Genomic DNA, 6113 nt, shown 5'->3' with positions numbered 1-6113 from the left:
CAAAATTAAACACAAATATGACTTATTATAGTTGATTACGTATAGTTGTAAAATATTTACTGAATATAAGTAGAATAATTGAATGGAAAATATTTCCCCATGCATGGTTAAATGTTGTGGTGGGTTTTCTCATGCATGATTGCACGTTGAGGTGGGCCTTCTCCGATTCATAATTGTGTGGTGAAGTGTCATGCTTGCATGTTGAGATAAATAAGTTACGATGGGTGAAAAAATGACTGGACAAAAGAGTGAATCAATCAGGTTAGGAGTAGCGTAGCACCAGTCGCGGGTGGAAGGTGTGGAAGGTCTATTAGTGATGACAATGTTGAGACAGGTCGAGCGCACGCCGCACATGAGGGTTCCGTGTTGCGGATGAACTCGTTTATGCTAGTGTATGTTAGTACATCTTGCTATAAACTTGGTTAAACATAAAAGATAGTTTACTTAGAAAAAGTGTGAATATCTTTAAGTTTGGAACAAAGGGGGCGACATTCATACTTTGTATTACAATTTACAAGCACAATAATTTCTCTTTTCAAATACATGTAAGGTTGTACTTGTAATAAAAATATACACGCACACTAATGTTGTCACGTGAATGTTCTAAACAGTGTCAACTTAAATCTCCCCTACATAAGAAAAATGTGTCCACTCGTCCTTCGTCCAACCTATTGTATGTATGTTTCCTTATATTGACTTACCAAGTAAAATTACAGAAATACCAGCTGGGAACGAAATGCCAGTGAACCACCTCTGAACCACACAATCTTCATCCAATTGATGGTAGTTTTTTTGCAGAAAGGACAAAAAAGCACTCTTAAAGGAAGAAACTGCCATGGCAATTTCTAAAAACTGCCACCCCTGCCCCCATAAAATGCACTAAAACTGCCACCTGAAGACGTTCGCCTGCCACCCTGCTCCTGGCGAACGTTCGCCATGTATGCGCGTCCTAAAATTAAGTTTTCTTTGTTAAGCCAATAAGTGTGTACCAAAGGAAATCATGATTCTTTTTTCAATCATATTAGCAATAACATGACCTGTAAATTGTGGGCTAACCTTCTGGGATATTTATCACAAACTATCTATTGGTTGCAAATGTTAGTACCATATTCCTGCCTTTTTGAAGGTTGTCATCGATGAGGACGTTTTTGGTGCACCGGAGCTTGACTTGCTTAAGACATGGACCACCACGTATGGGCGATCCAACAAGAAGTGTTTGAACCATACAATAGTTGGCTACTGAGACACCCATTGCACCATACAAAAAGTCCAAAAAAAACTAGGCAGACGAAAATACGGAAAATCGAGAGTGACATGATGCCACCAGAGATTGTCATGACATATTGCTACACAAATTCTTATCCAGAAAAATTCCTCCAACAAAAATTTTATCCCAGAAAAACAATTAGTATCCAGCTCATAATGGCGAAGCATAGACAGATGTACGAATCAACAAGGCCTTGGTGGTAGACGTGAACCAATGGGAATACGAACATCGGGAAGTTTGTGGACTGCATAGTGCGTTTGATCTGCGTCGAAGGCACGTCATCTGGAGCATACGCCGTTGTGACCTCTACATCTATTAATTGATGCTGGGTTGTGCTTTTTTTTTTCACTGTAATACGTATCTCATTTATATATCACTAGCAAAAATGCCCGTGCGTTGCAAGGGGAGAAAAAATGTCACGACCCTAACCCGATAAGTATTCCCTCTCATCCCACACACGATCAAAAATCTATCCTCGACCAAAAATCTATCTTACTGACCTGTTCATTTAATCAAATCGAGACTCATGCAAACTCGAGACTCTGAATATTCAGGATGCGGAATGGAGTGCAGAGTTGAAATCCTAGAATAGAAGTACAACTGTACATGAGGAGGGACATGAACAACCTCGTTCGCAGAATGGCCTTCATGGCGAACTGACCCAAAGATGATGATGTAGATCTTGCGGATGATGAACTGAAAGAAACAAGAAGACCAGGATGAAAAACAACCAACGATAACTTTGGCAAATTTTCAGCATATCAGAATCTGAGGAAAGCATGAACACATTAGCGACAATATATGTTAGACAAAATAATCAATTTATTTTATAAACTTAATACCAGCCAATCAGTGCTGTTATCTCGTCGCTCCAACTTTTTGATCTACTCTGTGATGATATTCTTATAGAAGGCTTTAGATTGCAGCTTCTGGAGGCAGTAACAACACAAGTGATCACAAAAACAAGCAGGAAAGCACCGGTTGCGATTTCCAAAACAATAAGCCAAGTCAATTGCTGGACTTTAACATGCTTATGCTCAGAAGTATTATGTTTTCATTGAAAAATCACTCACTTTTCTTTTGATTGCAGAAACTGAAGGTTCATTTTTTAGTCACACTGTCCCAAGACACACCTCAACTTGTATCTTCAAATTCGAGCTTAGCATAGAAAGTGAGAATTTTTTTAAAAGTTTAAGACATACACATGATCCAAGTCAACCAGTCTAGGCATGGTAAAGTCTACAAAGATGATTCACTACCTTACTGTGTTATCAATTGATGAAAAATTGGCACAGCTTCTAGGATAATCCTGCTAGTACAACTGTAACAGTTACAATAATAATCTTGGTTTTTTCATTTGAATAAAAGAACACAAACCATCATGAGGCCCCTATGGAATCAGCACAACCATGATTCTGATCTCTCTTTTTTTTTTTTGCGTGGACCATGATTTTGATCTGCTATAAGATTTATCCTTAAGTTCATAGTATTCAGAGTTCAGACCTCACCAGTGGAAAAACTCCTAGCAAAGCCATGTATGCGTGAAAGAAATATCAACAGTTAGTTTATCCAGATAATCATGGGAAGAACATATAAAATTAATAAAGTCCTAAAGTAATAAATCAAGCGTGGGAAATTTACATGGTTGCTAGCTAGCTAGCATGGGCTATTGGCCAATGAAACACGTACCGGAGGATCAATCAGGCATGATGTATGGTCGTTTCGTGCACATCTGGTTGGCTTGCTTCATCGTCGTTGCCGGCTACTACTTGTACATCTGGTCAGCTTGCTTCTTCGTACTTCTACAACAGTACCTTGCTCTGAAGTGGATTTGAGTTTCACTCACTCCCTCCAGATCCTCCCAAGGAGAGGCGCTCCTCACGCGGGAGACCAGTGCCCTCGCACCGCTGCACCCTGCCGCACCCTTCCTTCTTCTCCTACCTCTCCTCCTCCCTGGATCCTCCTCTGTCTCTCTTTTCTACCAGAAAAATCAAAGCCCCGCCATGACCTTGGAGCTCTCCCTGCCAGCCATGGAGGCCCGCCTCCAGCTGCAAGGACTTCGCCCACGGCGCCGGATCCCTCATTCTCCCGCGCCCGCTGGATCCCGCCACCGCCATTCTGCACCGAGCAGATGCGTCGTCCCCAGCCTCTCGAGCAGCCGCGTTGACCTGATCCAGAAGCTGCGGTCGAGCAGCCTCTCATGTACCCTGAATTGTTAGCATGTAAGATTTCAAATGAAGTATACCCTTCAGTTTTAATCTAAATAAACAGCAAGATCCCTCCAGATCACAAACTCTTCATCCAGATCCATTCAACATCTACCAAATTGTCAGTGGATGAGAAATTCAGGTTTTAATCTATTGCATGGAACCTCAGATGCATTCAACATCAAATGAAGTGTAATAATGGATCATAAAAATCACAAACATCCAGATCCATCCAGATCACAAACTCTGAATAAAATTGCATAGAAGCTAATTTAGGAATAGTAAGCTGTCGATGCTTATGTATTGAATAAAAGAACAGCTTCAGACAGAGAAATAGGGATAGAAACAGGGGCCACCATTGATTTCATTGGCCTTGTTATACATAATTTTCTCCTGTTTTGGGGTCAGATCAAGTGGTTTCCCGTAAAGCACAAAATCCAATACTTGAATTAGCAGCAATTATACAATGCAGAGCTAAAAAATTGCAACAAAAAAAGGGGTGAGGCATCAGAATAATAGAGACAACTAACAGAGCAGCTGCATACCACAGGCTGATACTTGTAAACATGTGGAAAAATTCAGAGAGGTTCACCTGAAATACGATTCCGGCAAGGAACGATCGCCTCTGCTCAAACAGAAGCTGCAGCTAGCCCGCAGTTGTCTCTGCGTTCACCTCCTCCATAGCTGCAAACATACCAATGAAGGATGAACCATTTTTTGTGCAGGGAGAGGCAGGAGGATGGACTGAATAAACCTTCCTCCTTCCAAAAACAGAAAGCCACCCAACCACATTAGCAAACATCCTTCCTTTCCGTGAGGACCCAACTTTCTTCTGCAAATTGAAGCAAGCTTGGACCTGCAAGTCCCCGACAGCGTACATGGATGGAGAACCGGAGCGGCAGGGCTCGGCGAGCAGGGTCGGGGCATAGAGTGCGGCGGTCGCAGCCAGAGCCTCCACGTCCGTGTCGCCGTAAGCCGAGGCCGGATTCGACGCGTTGATTCTGACGCTGCCGCGCCTCCCGCGCGTCCTCCTCCTCCTCCCGGCCGTTGCCCGCGGCGGCGAGGAGAGTGCTGAGCAGCTCGTCGTGGTGGGCGGCGCGGCGGCCGGTGGCCATGGCTGCTCCTGTAGAAGAAGGGGAGAGGCAATCCTTGTGTGAGGGAGAGAAACAGAGGGGAAGGAAACGGAGAAGAGGGACAACCATAAGAGGGGGCGCGAGGCGTGGAGGTCCGGCTATGGTCGACGGCGGCGCGGCGGCCGGTGGCGAGGCCGAGCGCGAAGGCAGCGGGGCGGCGAGGGGCTCTGGATCGGGAGCTTCCCCTCCCGATCTGGAGCTCGGGGGGCGCTGCGCGGGGGGAGGAGAGCCCGTGCGTCAGCCCACGAACGAAACGTTTTTTCACCGCAGACCACTTAAATTAGTACCGCGGGTTAATTACAAAAAAAGTAGGGACTTCTTTGCAAAAAAGCCACGACGGTGAACGTGCTTCAACCTAACTAGCGCAAATGCCCGTGCGTTGGGGAAAAAAAATTCTGTTCTTATAAACCATGGCTGGTCGGGTCGAGGAACTATATCGCGGGATAAGTTGCTTATGATAAAAAAAATGTATAATTTGAGGATCACGAGTTCATGACATGAAGCTTAGGACATGGGTGCGATTCAGAGTAAATTGATCTGCTGACAACATTTTCTTTTCGTAAAACTTTTGATCTATTCTTAACATCATGGCAACATAAAGAAACATCAAAAATAATAAAATGTAGTAAGTAATAACAATTACGTCGAGCATTTCAATGGAAAATAAAACTGTTGCAAATTTAGTTCTAATATTAATGCCCATGACAACGTCTGGGAAAGAAATCTAGTTCCTATGAACAAAGATAGAACTTGGGGTACGATTCGAGTAAATTGATCCGATTAACAATATTTTCTTATGGAAAAAGTTCTGTTTTATTCATAGCATCATTGTGATAATATAAAACACATTAAAAGTAATTAAATTTAATGAGTATTCAAAACTACATCATATGTTTCAACGAAAAATAAAATTAACACAAATTTAGTAAGGAATATTAATGCCGATGGCAACGTCCTCCTCTACCATGCATTATAAACCATTGTGCAACATCCTCTCCAATCATTGTGCAATGTCTTCCTTTCATTATTTTGTTGTTACTTGTGCGCCCAATCCCAATGGATGGTACTTTCTTTCTACCTTGCATGTATGTGAAGCCCCATACTTACCCCACAATCCTGGGAATTATTTCCTACCCAATCGACGATGCATCTTTTTTATAGATGCATGGCAAGCCCCCATGGTTGCGATGGTCAAGACTCGAGACTGCACTTGGTAATTCTACACAAATATGGCAATGGAAAAGGAAGATAAGGGTACCTGTCCACGTAATTGAAGCTTGGTAGTGGTCATGGCATGCTGGTTCAATTAGCTTGGAGCAATCCCAGGTCAAGGTCACAACAATGGTGATTTGGATGCATGCATGGTTATAAAGCTACATCGACAGCACTCGGTCCTTCAGCCTCTGCCGCTTTTTTTATCTGATGAATTTTGCTGCTCTACTCCTGCTGCTATTCTATCACACAACAGAATTTGATCGAAAGACGAAATCTGCGTCCACTGCGACC

The 6113-nt window shown here is 43.1% G+C and overlaps 1 long non-coding RNA gene across 2 annotated transcripts; it reads right to left on the bottom strand.

The window, feature by feature from the left end:
• Positions 1-955: 955 nt before the first annotated feature.
• LOC123055030 (uncharacterized) lies at positions 956-4847 on the bottom strand. 2 transcript variants are annotated; one of them, XR_006426481.1, is made up of 5 exons: positions 4674-4847; positions 4353-4597; positions 4067-4158; positions 2957-3474; positions 956-1963 (listed from the first exon to the last, which is right to left on the bottom strand). It is a non-coding gene; the product is annotated as an uncharacterized lncRNA (long non-coding RNA). The 2 variants fall into 2 exon arrangements; XR_006426480.1 differs by having other exon boundaries at positions 4067-4597.
• Positions 4848-6113: the final 1266 nt, after the last annotated feature.

Source organism: Triticum aestivum, chromosome 2D, assembly GCF_018294505.1.
Source record: "Triticum aestivum cultivar Chinese Spring chromosome 2D, IWGSC CS RefSeq v2.1, whole genome shotgun sequence".
Taxonomy (NCBI): domain Eukaryota; kingdom Viridiplantae; phylum Streptophyta; class Magnoliopsida; order Poales; family Poaceae; genus Triticum; species Triticum aestivum.
Note: the sequence above shows the minus strand (reverse complement) of the source record. Positions and strands in the feature narration are given on the sequence as shown.